General features: G+C 44.6%; 1 pseudogene; it reads right to left on the bottom strand.

Annotated features, from left to right (window-relative positions):
• Positions 1-1,174: 1,174 nt before the first annotated feature.
• LOC132481580 (nuclear RNA export factor 2-like) lies at positions 1,175-11,710 on the bottom strand (annotated as a pseudogene).
• Positions 11,711-16,743: the final 5,033 nt, after the last annotated feature.

Below are 16,743 nucleotides of genomic sequence, written 5' to 3'. Positions count from 1 at the left end.
GCTGGAGGTGAAGGCTAAGGCAGAGTTGGAGGCAGCCTGGCTAAGCATCGGTGGAGTGTCCCAGATCAGAAGCCAATCTGCAAAGACTAGACAATATTGTTTTCCTTTCCTTTTTGGCTCCAGGCCCTTCAGGAAATCTCTGTCAAGTCACTATCTGACCACTGATGAAATAGAAGGACAACTTCTGCGAGCACGTATGACAAGGATTTCAATCTTTGCAAAAATACATATCCCAATGTGTGTATGTACTACAATTTGTTTACCCACTCATGCCTTGATGGACAGATGGGTTGTTTCAACCTTTTGAATATAATGAGTAATGCTGCTGTGTGCATTCACGTACAATAATTTGTTTTGGCACCTCTTTCATTTCTTTCGGGTATACAGCTAGGAGTGCAGTAGCTGGGTCATATGGTACTTCTGTGTTTAATTTTGTGAGGAACCAACAAACTGTTTTCCACAGCAGCGAAACCATTTTATCCCCACCAACAATGTACAGAAGTTCCAATTTCTCCACATCCTCACCAAAGCTCTTCTTGTTATGTCTCTTTTTTAAAAAAAAGCTACAGGCAATGTAGTAGGTGTGAAGTGGCATACTATTGTGGCTTTGATTTGCGTTTACTTAACGACTAATAGATTTTCCTCTGATCATTGCTTTTGCTGTGTCACACAGGTTTTGGTATGCTGTGTTTCCATTTTCAATTGTCTAAAAGTATTTTTAAATTTCCCTACTTGATGCATGATATATGTAAACCCATCTAGCTGGGACATAAAGGAGTTTTGACGCATGCACTTTAAGTCCCATTGCTATCCCATTTTTGTGCAGAATCTTCATGTTTTATAAATGGAAAAAAATTGTATAAAAACCCCACTTATTTGTGTTAGAAGGTGCCTCGTCCTCGGGGAGGAAGGCAGGGACGTTCAGGCCTGGACCTACTGGCTCGTGATTGGGGCAGGGAAGAGCAATGGAGGACACACGACATACAGCTTGCAACAGCACTCTTTATTATGAAACCAAACAGCAATCGTGAGTGGGGAAAAGACACAGGACAGCCGACCCTTCAAGTGGCTATGTTACCTGGCCTACAACGTAACTTTGGATTCTTGGTCAGCCAGGCCTCCAACCCCAGGCATGGACGTGGCCTGCGGCTGGAGATAAAAGATGATGTGGATGAAGACAAGGATGGCATCCAAGGGCTCCTTTTAGGGGATTTCTTTGAAGGCCTCCTCTGGGATCTTGTCCTCGGTCTGGAGAGAAGGGGTCGGAATGTCAGAAGAGCCCGCTCCCCAAGTTCCATTCCCAGGACACTGACCTCCACCTTCTTGGCCCCCCTGAAGGCCCAGAAATGTTCATCTTTACCCCACTTGATTCCCAGACCTCACCTTGAGCATACTGCAGACCTGACCAGCTCTGGTGCAGTTCCATTCGTTGTCCTGAAGGCACCTGCAGTGGGAGAACAACAGGTGATCTCCATTAGTACCACAGTACAGTCACGCTGACCATGCAATGCCACCGCTAAATGTATGCCACTTTCTTGCTGGGACACATGTACCAGTATGAACACTATGTGTAATGACGAAGAAAGGCCCAGTGAAAAGCAAACCATCTATCACTAGCATTCATGCCCACTAGAATTCAAAACAGAAAAGTAGAGCTGGGCTAAAGAACAAGGGAATTCAATATATACTGATTAAGAAAGATGTTCAAGAAAATAACAAATGAAAAATTCTAAAGTACAAGTCTCCCAGCATCTTTTATTGAGATATAATGCACACACCACTTTAAAGTATACAAATCAGTGCTTTTTCGTACATTCACATGATTGTGCAACCACCACAACTAATTCCAGAGTCATTTTACCACCTCAAAAAGAAGCTCCTTAACCATTCGTGATCACTCCCTATTCCTCCCCATCCCCCAGACCCTGGCAACCACTAATCTGCTTTTGGTCCCTGTGGATTTGCCGATTCTGGACATTTCATACAATATTTGACTTTTTGTGACTGGCTTCTTTCACTTAGCATCATGTTTTCAAGGTTCATCCATGTCATGACGTGTATCAGAACAGTATTCTTTTTTATGACTGAATAATATTCTACTATATGGATGTACCAAGATTTATTCATCCATTCATCAGCTACAGGACATTTGGGTTGTTTCCACTTTTCGTCTATTATCAATAATGCTGCTATGAACGTTCCTGAACAAGTTTTAGAGTGTACACATGTTTTCATTTCTCCTGGTAGGATACTTAGGAGTGGGATTACTGGGTCTTATGGTAACTCCGTGTTTAACATTTTGGAGAAGTGCCAAAATGTTTTCCCAAACCACTGCACCCTTTTATATTCCCATCATAACACATGAGAATTCCAATGTCTCCACATCCTCACCAACGCTTGGTATCATTCGTTTCACTAATTAAAGCCACCTTAGTGGGTGTGACCTGGTAACTCACTGTGGTTTCAATTTGCATTTCCTTGATGACTAACGATGTTGAGAAGTTTCTCATTTCCTTCCTGGCCATTTATATGTCTTCTTTGGAGAAATGTCCATTCAGAGCCTTTCCCCAGTTTAAAAACATTGGGGTGTTTGCCTTTTTATTGTTGAGTTGCAAGGGTTCTTCACATATTCTTGCCAGATATGTGATATGCAAATATTTCCTCCCATTCTGTTGGTGGGCTTTTCACCTTTTTGATACTGTGCTTTGATGCTCAAGAGGTTTTAATTTTGATGAAGTCAACAATTTATCTAGTTTTTTTCTTTGGTTGCTTGTGCTTTTGGTGTCATATGTAAGAAATGATTGCCTAATTCGTGAAGACTTACACCTGTGTTTCCTTCCCAGATTTTTATAGTCTTAGCTCTTACTTTTAGATCTTTGATCCATTTTCAGGCTAGGTTCGTACACGGTGTGGGAGTCAGGGGTCAAAATTCTTTGGTTTGCACACAGATACCCACTTGTCCCAGCACCATTTTTTGAAATCAATATTATTTTCCCATCAGATTTTTTCAGCACTCTGTCTGGTTGATCATCAGTTGACCATAAATGTGAGGGTTTATCTGTGGACTCTCAGTTCTAGTCCACTGATTCATACACTGTCCACAGGCCAGTACCACGTAGTCTTTATTACTGTGGCTTTGTAGCAAGTTTTGAAATTGGGACGTGTGAGTCTTCTAACTTTGTTCTTCTCTTTCGAGATTGTTTTGGTGCACTTCCAAATGAAGTTTAGGATAACCTTGTCAACTGTTGCAAAGAAGGATTCTGATAGGGACTGCGCTGAACCTAGTTTGCTCTGGGTAGTACTGCTATCATAATAATATTGCCTTCCAACCCATGAAAATGGGGTGTCTTTCCATTTACTTAGGTCTGCTTTATTTTTTTCAACAGCGTTTTACAGACTCTGGAATATGAGATTTGCACTTCTTTTGTTACATTTGTTTCAAAGCGTTGTACTATTTTGATGCCATGGTAGCTGGGCTTGCTTTCTTAATTTCATTTTCGGTTGTTCATTGCAAGTACATGGAAATACAAATAAGTTTTGTATATCGGTCTTGTATCCTGTAACTTTGGTGAACTTGGTTATCAGTTGTAGTAGGGTGTTTTGTTTTTTTGTTGGTTGGTTGGTGTGCGTGTGGATTGTCCTGGATTTTCCATATACAAGATAATATCACTGAGCATTATACTATCTTGAAAACCCTTTACACATATACTAGTATGATACCTTTTTCATGGGCTCACTTTTATTTTCGGAAGCAAAATATTCAAAAAGCTATTTTTCCAAATTGCTTTCGAGTTTCCATGATTCACTCCCCTACCGTTCCAACCCAAACTCATTCCCATATACACCCAGCACTCACTTCTGAGACCACTCGAGTTTCATCCCAGACAGGGTGGAGAAAGCCTGCACCATCTCCTGCTGCTCCTGGGAGAGGGAGGAGGGTGTAGGCATTGGGATGGAGAACACACTCTGAGTCTCACTGGGGCTGGCGTCCCTCACAAACAGTTCGTCTTTCACAATGCATAGACTGGAGGATAAACGGGCACTCAGACAACTGGACAGATGGACCACCGCACACTCCAAACAACGATCCTGCTCCCACTGCCACTCAGCAACTACATTCCTTCCATACCCCTGCTGTGTCTGTCTCCCAGGTTCCATAACTAGTACCTCTGCCCCTCCCCACAGAGCCCACCTTTGGAGAGACTGTCTACCACCTTCACTCGATTAATAGGTTTATCCCCAACCCACGGGCAATTTCACATTTACCCTTTACCACAGCCCAAGGGCTGGATGCTCTGATCCCCATTCTCGGAAGAAGACACTGAGTCACACAGAGGTCATGTGACTTGACCAAGATCACACAGTGAGTGAGTGTTGTGTCAAGGAGAGAACCCATAGGCCGATTTCAGAGCCCATGCTCTTCTTAACCACTAGGCTAGACTGCTCCTGGGATCTCCCTGCTGGCTTTCCACAATACTGAGTAAACCTAAGGTCTGCACCACCACATTCCCATGCCCCTGAGCCCAGGCGGGGATGTGCATCCCCGCCCACAAAAGGGCTCTCACCTGCAGTAGCTGGCAGGGGTAGTGATGAAGGTCCGGGTGAAGGCACGCACACAGTCCTGAGAACTTCCTTCCACTTCAACAGCAAACAAACAACAGTACCCCTTAGAGCTGCACGTGCTCTACACGCTCACATGGTGTTGCCCAGTCAGGGTATGACTGGACACTCATGCTGAGAGGGCAGCTGTTCACGGTTCCAGGGTGTCGGGAGTGGGGAGGGCAACTATAGGAGCAGTCTGCGCCCAGTGACAGGGTCCCTGACAACCACTACACAAGTTCACGGGATGCATTTTTCACAGCCGCCCAAGAGGTGGATACTACTACCCCATTGCGCAAATGAAGAAACTGAGAGGTTAAGCAATGGCCCAAGTTCTAAGAGCAAGGATCTGGAACGAGAGCCACCAAACTCCACAGCCTGTGTCCCCAACACCCAGGGTGTGCAGGGCAGACAGGCGTGGACACACCTCAGACCTGGGGTGTCTGTGGGAAGACTGAGGGCTAGAGAACACAGGAGGAAGGGGAAGGGAGGGGAGGGGAGGGGAAGGAAAGGAAGGGAAGTAAATGGAAGGGAAGGGAAGGGGTCCAGGAAGCTGGGTGGTTCTGTGCGTGAGCCTGGCCAGGGGAAGGCAGCAGTGGGGCATCTGGGGTGGGGGTCTACACACACCCACCTTTCTTGAACACCCCGCTGACGGAGAAACAGAGCATCATCTCCTGAAAGGGAAGAGCCCAGGCACCCAGTCACCACCTCCACCTCCTACCCACCTGTGGCTTCTTGGGCCCGCCCGAGGGAGGACGCAGGCGCTCACTGTCTGGAACCACATGTCCACCCGAAGGAGCTGAAGTCATGCTGAGTCTTGGGCAACACACAGAGGGTGTGCACAATGACACGTTTTGTGTGCTTCAGCAGCTGGACCCGTAGGTCTGTGAAGAGAGGGGAAGCGAACAAAGGTCAGGTGCTGCCACGCCCTGGGCCCTATGATTGACCCCTTCACTGCCCTTTCCCACCCAGTCTTCCCATCGCACACTCACGGGGGTCCTTGAGGTTCTTTATATTCCTGCTGTCCTTGAAGTACTTGCACAAGCTGCTTCTAGGAGACAAAAAGGAAGAGTGGGTGGTGGGTGTGTGCAGGAGCTGGCCTGTGTCTGCTGGGGAGCCACACGACCCAGGAGCAGAGTCTGGCCTGTGATACTCACGGGGCTGGGTCCTCAGAGTGGAAGGGAATTGTCAGGGAGGAGCAGGCCTCCTCAAGATAAGCACAATGGATATGCGGTTGGTCTCCACACTCATGGATCAAGTAATACCTGAGGGAGAGTAATGAGGACAGTCGATCTCTGTGGTCTGGACCTCAAATGAGACTTGAGAAGTCCGATGAGCAGACCTGTGCTTAGGTCTCCTCAACTCTCCTAGCCCTCCTCCCCTTGCTCAGATTCCCAAGGGTACTTACTGCTGCAGGAATTGCAGGACTAGACTCTTCAGTGTCACAGAGCCTATATAGCATTCCTGGAATCAAAAGGCATTTGAGATTGTGTGGCTGATAAGGGATCTGTGGCTCTCCTGCAACTCACCAAATGTTGTTTGAGCCTCTTCATCACCTTGCAGGGCTTTATTATGTAGGGAGTGTCAACGTCAATGATAATTGGTGAGGGTAACTCCTGGCCATCCTGGAGAAAGGAAGAGGAAAACAGGAGTGGAGACCAGGGGAGTGGCCCTTGATGACTGGGAAAAAAGTTTGGTCAAGTAGGGTGAGGGTCAGAGGTCAGGTGTGAAAGGGCGGTGGAAATTCCATGGGAAAGCTTACAGTAGATGTCTTCATCATGAGGTCTTGGAAGTCTCTAATGTTATATGCAATTTGTGTGTGTGTGTGTGTGTGTGTGTGTATTTATGGGTATTTTTCCAGAAAGTATATCCATGTCATTTTCAGGAGTCCATGTGCCCCAAAATGGTTAAGGGTCTGATGCCAACATGTACTCTAGGCAAGAACCAAAGGGCTTGAGGGCAGGTGCAGAGGTCACCGACATTAGTAAGAGACAATGATTTTCGTAGGCACTTACCAGGCATAACAACTTTGGGAAACATTCTCTGATGGCCCTGTCCAAAACCAAAAATAGAGAAGAGGTGGTTGATAGTTCAAGGTTGCAATGCTTCCTTTGAGCTAAAACGCTAATACCAAAAACAGAGATCAGTGTGTTCTGGCCCATCCAGCAGCCCCATTTGCACACCTCTGCTTCTGATTTTAAGGGTTTTTGGTCCACTTCCCTGTTGAGCACTGAGTATCTGTCATCGTACTGTGTGAAAGGCACTGTCTCCTAATCTCGCTCAATACCTTCACTTTAATATTCCTTCCCTCCCAACCTTCCTCTCCTTCCCGTGGAGAGCTCCCACCCAGACTACCCAGATTCCGTTCTCCAGTGCCACAGGGGTCAGTATTTCAAACCCATGCTGCAGGGCTACCTTCCCCTCCCTTCCTTCCTCCAGGTCCCCATAGTTCTCCATAGTGGCTAGAATAGAACTAAGAATAGTTCTAAGAATCTTAGAAGGTAAAATTATACAGCCACTATGGAGAACACTATGGAGAACGTAACGCACCGCTGTGGGTCCCTACCTGACTTCCAGGGGCTTGGCTGGCAGAGGCCACAGAGTAGAAGGATGCATGTGACCTCAGGATTCAGGTGCCCTCAATCGTGAACTGTAACCGAGAGAACTGAGCCTCAGGAGACCACAGCATGTCCCATGACCATAGAATATACACGACCAACAGCCGAAGGGTAGGTGCGGTGTTCACATGACAGCAGGTGCTTTGCCTGCCATGTGACGGTAGAGGCCACATCCCTGTTGACTCAGGGATCTGAAGATTCTGGTAGGCAGCAATCTTCACGAGATAGAGATGGCTGAGCCTGATATGTGAGCAAGGGGGATATGTGACCAACCATAGCATCCATACGACACTCAGAAGCAGGTCACCTTTGTGACTTGGAGGGCTGAGGATTCCACATGCCACTAGCTCGTGAGGGCCACATGACAGGATGAATCCACATGATGGGCAGGGTTTAGGAGTCTGCCATGCTCTAGCGACTTGAAAAGCTGGATCTACCACATGATCATAGTGGCAATAGGTCCAGAGAGACTACATGAGCTCAGGGTTTAAGGGCTCATGGTGCTGACATGGCCAGTAGGTCTGGGCCTGCCACATAACTGTCTGGACCTGCCACGTGATGGCCGCATCCACGTGACCATAGCCTTAGGAGCCCACGGTGCTCAAAAGCTGGGTCAGCCTCCTGAGTGTAGCATAGTGACAGTAGGGTTCTCCCGGCTGCGTGTTTCAGGAGGCCGTTCTCTTCACGAGAGCTGGAGATCTGAGATTGCCCACATTCCTGGGCTTCCCGTTGATGGTGGTGCCTCCAGACGTTCTTCCTCAGAACACAAGCTGGCTTCACCTGCCCCAACCCCTTTTTATTGTGCTAATGTGCTTCGTTCGTGTGCTAATTTTTTCCCTAATAACACGTGAAATTTAACACATAAATTAACACATAGCAATGGACTAGGTCCTCCCTAAATCCATAAACATTGCCATATTTTAGAGTCTACTTCAAAAACCTAAGCGGTGGGTACAGGTAAGATTTGTTGCCATAATTTCATGCAAGTCTAAGAGAAATTAAAGCAAACTCAATAAGTGAATTTTAGCTGTTAATTTGAAAAAAATGTATATAATGATTACTATGTGTCAGGCACGTTAAAACGTCAACTCCTTTAATAGTGGCAATTCTATCAACTAGGTACTATGATTATTATTCCAGTTTTCACAGATGAGAAAGTGGAAGCACAGATGTGTTAAGTCACTTGCCTAAGTGGTAACTGAACCTATAGGTGCCAAACCAGGGTTTACTCCTAGGCACCCTGGCTCCAGACTTTGTGTTTGGATCACCCACAAGAGCCTCCAAAGAAAATTAAGAATAATTCAGTCTTCCTTATTCAGACTAAGCGGAAAGGCATCCACAGTTACTGAAAAGATGAGATCATAGAGGACCTCTTTAAAGTGCCATTTAAATAATTTCCAGTACTACCAGTAATTAGAACTAATCGTAGCTGAAGCCAGTTAAGGCCGTTGGATTCATTTTAAGGTATAAATATAAACTTATCCTTAATAAGTGAAGTATATGTGTATATAAAAGGTGGTATAAAATGCTAGACGTTAGTTGAAAACGTTTCCTTCTTTTATTTTTAAACACCCTAAAGATAAATATTGCAGATTTTATGGCTCTATTTCTCTAAAGAGAAATATTGCAGACTTTATGGCTCTTTACAGAATTCCAAAAGTTAAAAGTAAGCAGAATCTGAATTAGATATTACTGCACTTATATTTTGTTTGCATCTGCCTAGAAAGGACAGAGAAAGGGAAAGGAGAATATACAATAGAGTTTTGGGGTTTTTTTTAATGGCAGTTTTACAAACACCTCTTTTGCTGATTTGTGTGGAAAACTGAAGATCTGTCTGTATATCCAAAAGAGATTTGAAGTGAACTTGCGTGTTTGCTGGCTTAGGCAAACTTAATGCTATACAAGCAGTGGGATTATTTTGCTGGCACTCTGCATCGTGGCATGGCTACATAAATAACCTGAAGAAAATACAACAGACCAAATTTTGCACCATGGTTAAATTTAATATACTGGTAAGGATAACAGACTGTTTGTAGTTGTAAGCCTATTGAAGGAAGTAGTGATTTTTTGGAGTGACTCTGTTTGGGCACATTGGTGTTACTTAGATAATTTTGGAAAATTATTTATGGGACAAATGTAAATGCAGGGTATGAAAATGGAGCCACGTGTTTTCAATAGAGCCTATTATGAAACCTCAAGATGGAATTAGGAAGCTTCTGTATACAATCACTGGATGGAATCCGCCATCAAGACCTGATGGCTGTCCCAACTGTAGCTTCTGTAATGGAGAAATCCACTAATGGTGATTGAGGTCAACTTCTTTCACCAAAAGGCAAACCCTGGAGTTCTAATAATAATTTTCTTGCGAAAGGTTAGATATTCTCCTGTCAGAACTAATGGTCGTATCATTTATTCTTGCCCTGCAATGATTACCAGGAGCTATTTTAGGATTAAAAAATATATTTAGTTACACCAGTGGGTGCCTGTCAGCTCTTTCTTACATACATTGGGGAAGGGACGCTAAGGCTATGGATAAACACCTGTATGAACACAGCTTATGTGAGCTAGGCCGTTTAGGCACTGCACGTATATCAGGCGCTGTGTCTGTTTAGGTGAGGCAGGCTGATAAGCTATTCTTCTTGAATGTTGTTTGGCAAGGTTTACTGGGAACAGCTTTTACTTCTTTTATATTTCTGTTTTGGGGTGGACGTTTTGGAGGTCAGTGCTAGTGGCTTTGTTTAACACAGAGAAATGGGAAAGGAGAATAGGAGACATTTGTGATGCTGCTAAATTAAACATAAATACTCAAATGCTTTTGGTTCAAACACAAATATGTACAACTCAAGTAGAGGTCCTAAGTGAATTTACTTTCACAAAGTAAAATTGACTTAATCTGGTACCATTATCCAAGAGAACTTATCAGATATTGCTGTACTTTTATAGAAATGGTAATCGAAACATGTTTTTCTTTGTTCCTTTAAGAAGCTCGTTAATTAACTAGAATTGACTTTACTGTCAGTGCCAAGCAATGGGAAAGAAGAGAAACAATTGTAGATAATGCTCCCTGTCAGAGTACTCAGTGTGCTCCCTTCCCCCAGCCCAGTGTAAATTTTAACAGCTCTAGGTGATGAGCTCATTCTTGGGGACTACCTCAGCGTTGAAACAGAAAATTACATCCACAGTGAAAACTTCTTTTGAGGCCAAAGGATGATAAGGGGCGAGAAGGCAGGGATCCCTTTCACGGTTTTTGCTCATAAACTATGTCATTTGTGATGGTATGATTCTCTGGTACAGTCTGAAAATCCCTTCCGGGTGAAGACCATTTAAAAATTAAATAAGTGTGTTTCCAGGCTTTAAAAATTATTAGACAGGGAGAATTGAAGTGGTCCTAGCTTGGCTCTTATTATCCACTCATTGTAACTATTTTTTTTGCCACAATCCCCAAATAATTCTAACTATAGTCTTTGAAAGTATTGTGATATGTGATTTTACGTAAACAGCCACATTGTTTTCTTGTTACGATATCACACTGCCATCTACTGCTGGTTGATATGTTCCCATATGATGTAAATGAGTGACATTTGCCAGCTTTCTTTTTTTATTTTATTTATTTTATTTTTTTTTTGCGGTATGCGGGCCTCTCACTGTTGTGGCCTCTCCCGTTGCGGAGCACAGGCTCTGGATGCGTAGGCCCAGCGGCCATGGCTCACGGGCCCAGCCGCTCCGCGGCATATGGGATCCTCCCAGACCGGGGCACGAACCCGTATCCCCTGCATCGGCAGGCGGACTCTTAACCACTGCGCCACCAGGGAGGCCCTGCCAGCTTTCTTTAGGAAAGAAGCAGGCTTTGAGGACTAAGTCATATCAATGAACTCTGCATTTTCATCACATCACCAGATGATGTTTTAATTATCTAATTCATGTAGCCTGTTTGGGTCCAAAGATCATCTAAAATGTACATGATGCTCTACCTTTTTCCCCCCACAAAATCTGGAAAAACCTGCCATATCATGGGCTCTCTAATAACTGAGAGGCACTTGCAATTGGTAACTATCACTGGATTCTGAAATTCTACTTTAGTCTAGTGTATCTGTTTTTATATGGGACACGTTGATGCAATTCAAAGTCTCCCAAATAGGGAGGAGTATCAAGATGGTGCAGTAGAAGTATGTGGAGCTCACCTCTCCCCACAAACACATTAAAAATACCCCTACATGTGAGGCAGTTCTCACAGAAAACCAACTGGAAACTGGCAGAAGATCTCCTACACAACCAAAGCTGCAAGGAATATCTCTACATATCCAGGAAGGACAGAAAAAAAATTTTAAAGGCATGAGGACGGTCCTGGCACCGCTGGGAGAGATCTGTAAAGGAGAAAAGGTCCACATAGGCAGACCCTTGCCCCGGGGAGCCCCCTTGCCTGCTGGAAAGGCCGCTGGGATAGATGGAGGGGCTGGAAAAGCCTAAATTCTGCTCACAAGGAGTGCATGCATGCTGGCTTTCTAACAATCAGGGCAGAGAGAGACAGGCACTGGCGCTGCTGCCTTGCTGCACTCCCCAATCCAAAGCACACACAAGGTGGTGGGGCCACAGATGCACACAGCAGCTGAGCATTGAATCTTAGGTAGACAGGTCCAGGGAGAGGACCTGATCTAGATGTGTGGAGACAGACCGCAGGGCCTGGGGTATGGTCTGGGCCAAACCAAGGAGCCCATTGTCAGCCTGCACATAGTGGGGGCAGGTCCTGCCACAGTGCCCATTATCAGTGTGCACACAGTGGGGGCAGGTCTGGCCATGGTGGACTTTGCCAGCACGTGCGCCAGATGGCGCCATGGAAAGGCAGAGCAGCTGGGCACTGCATCTCGGTTGGATGGGCGCTGGGCAGGAGTATGCAGTTGTTCATTTCAGGGTGGGAGCACACTGGCCCCGCTCACTCTACACCATAGCTTGGAGCCAGATCTGGAGCTGACAGGTCCTGGGAGAGGTCTGACACAGAGGCAGCCCAGGTTCCAGGCAGTGGCACAACCACCTCAATTCCTGCAGCCACAGGTCCCCGGCCCCCAGCACCAGCCTACTGCACACCACAGCCCAGCACTAGGTCTGGGGTGAACACAACAGAGAAAGAGATGCAACCATGGGCTGCTTCTGGGCAGAGCCATGGATGCCTGCACTGGAGGCACATAGGTTTGCAGTGACCACACGGACCTCATTAGCTTCAGTGGTCACCTCCTTTGCATCAGGGCATGGGCTCAGGGGCAGTGGAACCTGACTGAACCTGACCCTCAGGGCTTCTGCTCCAACAGCTGGGAATCAGACCCCAGCCCCAACAGGGCTGTGACAGCCATAATGCAAAGAGGAGGCCCCAGCCAAGAACCAGTGCAGGCTCTGGTCAACACAACTTCAAGCACACACCCTATCAAGGGAAGAAGGGCCAGCACACTTTAAGGAAATACGTGGCAAGCACCCACACCAAAACCAGCCCTTGCACCAAAAGTATTGGACTCATACCGTCTACAGAGGGATCCTCCAACCTAAAAACACCCCTTCAAGAACACAGTAGATTGATGCCTGTCCTAAATTCAGAGACGAAGAAAGTTAAGTAGAAAGAAAAACAGAGATACTATTCCCAATAAAAAGAACAAGAGAAATCCCCTGAAGGAACAAATAATGAAGGAGACCTCACCACTTTACTAGACCCCAGATTCAGAAAGGAGGTAAGGAAAAGGCTAAAGAAATTAAGGAAGATTATTGATAGAAATGCAGATCACTGCAACAAGGAAATAGAAACTGTAAAGAGAAATCAATCAAAGTGGACAATTCAATTGCTGAGATAAAAAACAAACTAAAAGCAATAAATAGCAGACTAACCAAAGCAGAAGAATAAATAAGTGATCTGGAAGATAGAATAATGGAAATCACCAAATGAGAACAGCAGACAGAAAGACAAATTTTTTTAAAGTGAAGAAAACATATGAGATCTATAGGATAATATAAAGCATGCGTAATATGCATAATCATATGCATAATGGGCACAGTCATATGCATAAAAGGGGTACCAGAAGAAGAGGAGAGAGAAAGGGGGATAGAAAATGTATTTGAAGAAATTATGGCTGAAAACTTCCCAAACCTAAAGAAGAAAACCGATATCCAGGTACAGGAAGCACAGAGGGTCCCACACAAGAAGAACCCAAATAGGGTGACAGCAAGACGTAGCATAATTAAAATGGCAAAAGTGAAAGATATAGAGAACTACAAAGTCAACTGGAAAACAGGGTTTAAAATGGCAGTAAGTACATACTTATCAATAATTACTTTAAATATCAGTGGACTAAATGCTCCCATCAAAAGACAGAGTGGCTGAATGGATAAAAAAAAATAATAAACCCAAGAACCTACAATATGCTGCCTATAAGAGACTCACTTCAGGGCACAAGACACAGACAGATTGAAAGTGAGGAGATGGAAAGCTATTTCATGCAAATCGAAAAAACAAGAAAGCGGGGTGAGCAATATACATATCAGACAAAATAGACTTAAAACAAAGTCCATAAAGACAAAGAAGGACATTATGTAATGATAAAGGGATCAATAAAGAAGAGGATATTACACTTGTTAGCATATATACACCCAATATAGGAGCACTTAAATATATAAAACAAATACTTACAGACATAAAGGGAGAAATTAACAGGAATACTCTAATACTAGGAGACTTTAACACCTCACTGACAACAATGGACACATCTTCCAGACAGAAAATCAGTACGGCAACAGAGGCCCTAAATGACACAATAGACCACTTGGACTTAATTTTTACCTACAGGACACTACATCCCCCAATAAACAGAATACACATTCTTTTCAAGCGTGCAAGGCACGTTCTCTAGGAGAGGCCACATACTAGGACAGAAAACAAACCTCAACACATTTAAGAGGATAGAAATGACTTCAAGCATCTTTTATTACCACAATGTTATGGAACTAGAAATCAACCACAGAAAGAAAAATGGGAAAAGAACGAATACATGGAGACTGAACAACATGCTACCAAAAAACCAGTGGGTCAGTGATGAAATCAAAGAAGAAATCAGGAAATACTTCAAGACAAATGACAATGAAAACACAACCTTCCAAAATCTATGTGATGCAGCAAAAGCAATTCTCAGAGGGAAGTACAAAGTGATTCAGGCCTTCCTCAAGGAACAAGAAAAATCTCAAATAAACAAAAAGAGAAAAAGAATTCGAAAAAGAAGAACGACAAAATTCCCAAAGTCAGTTCTTTGGGAGAGATCAGAGGGAAATAATTAAAATAGAGGTAAAAATAGAAAAGATCAATAAAACCAAGGGCTAGATTTTTGAAAAGACAAACAAAATCGACAAACTTCTAGCCAGGCTCACCAAGAAAAAAAGAGAAAGGGCCCAAATAAACAAAATAAGAAATGAAACAGAAGCAACAACTAATACCAGAAAAATACAAAAAAAAATAAACTCACAAAAACCAAAACACATAAGAGAATATTATGAACAGTTATAGGCCAGAAAATTAGACAACCAAGAAGAAATGGACAAGTTTCTAGGAATATACAGCCTGCCAAATTTGAGTCAAGAAGAAACAGATAATTTGAACAGACCAATCACTAGAAGTGAAATAGAATCTGTAATTAAAACAAAACAAAAACTCCCTGCAAACAAATGTCCAGTACCAGACAGCTTCACCAGTGAATTGTACCAAACATACATAGAACTTATACCTATACTTCTCAAACTCTCCCAAAAAGTTGAAGAGGAGGGAACAGTCCCAAATTCATTCTATGAAGCCACCATCACCTTGCTACCAAAAGCAGACAAAGACACTATCAAAAAAGATAATTACAGGCCAATATCTGTGAAGAATATAGATGCAAAAATCCTCAACCACATATTAGCAAACCGAATCCAACACTACATTAAAAAGGATCAGACACCGTGATCCAGTTGGATTCATTCCAGTTGCTCTGATAGCCTTATGGGAGTTCCCCTGTATGTTATTTGTTGCTTTTCCCTTGCTGCTTTTAATATTCTCTCTTTATCTTTAATTTTTGCCATTCTAACTACAGTGTGTCTTGGTGTGGTCTCCTTTGGCTTGACCCTGTTTGGGACTCTCTGTGCTTACTAAACCTGGATATCTCTTTGCTTTCCCAGGTTAGGGATGTTTTCAGCTATCATGTCTTCACATATGTTCTCTGCCCCTTTCTCTTTCTCTTTCTCTTCTCCTTCTCAGACCCCTATAATGCAAATGTTAGTACACTTGCTGTTGTCCCAGAGGTCTCTTAAACTGCCCTATTTCTTTTTCTCTTTTTTCTTTCTTGTATTCTGCTTCAGTTATTTCTTCTACTCCGTCTTCCAGCTTGCTCATCCATTCCTCTGCGTCATTTCATTTACTGTTGTTTCCGTGTAGTGTATTTTTCATTTCAGTTATTGTATTCTTCTCTGTGTGGTTCTTCTTCATATTTTCGAAATCTTTGTTAAAAACTTCTCACTCTGTTCATCCAATCTTCTCCTGAGTTCTTTGAAGATCTTTATGATCATTACCCTGAACTCTTTATCAGGTAGATCTCCTATCTGCACTTCACTTGGTTCTTCTTCTGGGGTTTTATCGTGTTCTTGGTTTGGAATAGATTCCTCTGTTGACTCATTTTGTCCAATTTTCTATTTTGTTTCTCTGTATCTGGTAGGTTGGCTATATTCCCCAACCGTAGAGAAGTGGCTTTTTGTAGGAGACGTCCTGTGTGTCCCAGCCGAGCTCTCCCCTCTGGTCACCAGAGCTACATGCTCTAAGGGTGCCCCCTGTTAGGGCTGCATGTGTCCTTCTGTTGTGAACAGCACACTACTGTGCATGCTGTGGTAGGTGTGGCTGGCCCCTGTTCCAGTGGGTTGCCAGGCCCTGCCTTGTGCAGAGGCTGGTGACCACTGGCGAGTGAGGCTGGTTCATGAGGCTACTGGCTGCAGTGCCTCAAGAAGTCCCGGGATTAGCGCTGGCCCACTGGTGGGTGGTTCTAGGCTCTGCAGTGGGTGGTGGTGGGGCTAGAGGTCCTGTATGTAGTGTCAGCCTGCTGGTGGGCAGGGCCAGTTCCACATGGCTGGCTGCCGGGTTTGGGGGTGTCCAAAAGCTAGTGTTGGCCCACTGTTGAGTGGGGCTGGATCCCAGGGCAGTTGGCTGTGGGGACCAAGGTGTCTTGGAACTGGGGTTGGCCTGCTGGTGGGTGGGGCTGTGGCCCAGAGAGTCCTGGAGGTAGTGTTGTCTCGCTGGTGGGCACAGCCAGGGTCCTGGGTCTCTGACTGCTGGGCCTCGGAGTCCTGAAGCTAGTGTCAGTTTGTTGGTGTGTGGGGCCAGTTCCTGACATAGCTGGGTATGGGGTCTGGGGTGTCCCAAGGCTGGCTTCATCCCACTGTTGAGTGGGGCCAGATCCAGGAGCAGCTGGTTGAGGGGCCCAATGTGTCCCAGAGCTGGTGCCAGGCTGTTGGTGTATGGGCTGGGTCCTGGTAT

This window comes from Mesoplodon densirostris, chromosome X, assembly GCF_025265405.1.
Source record: "Mesoplodon densirostris isolate mMesDen1 chromosome X, mMesDen1 primary haplotype, whole genome shotgun sequence".
Taxonomy (NCBI): Eukaryota; Metazoa; Chordata; class Mammalia; order Artiodactyla; family Ziphiidae; genus Mesoplodon; species Mesoplodon densirostris.
This window is presented reverse-complemented; position numbering and strand designations above follow the sequence as displayed.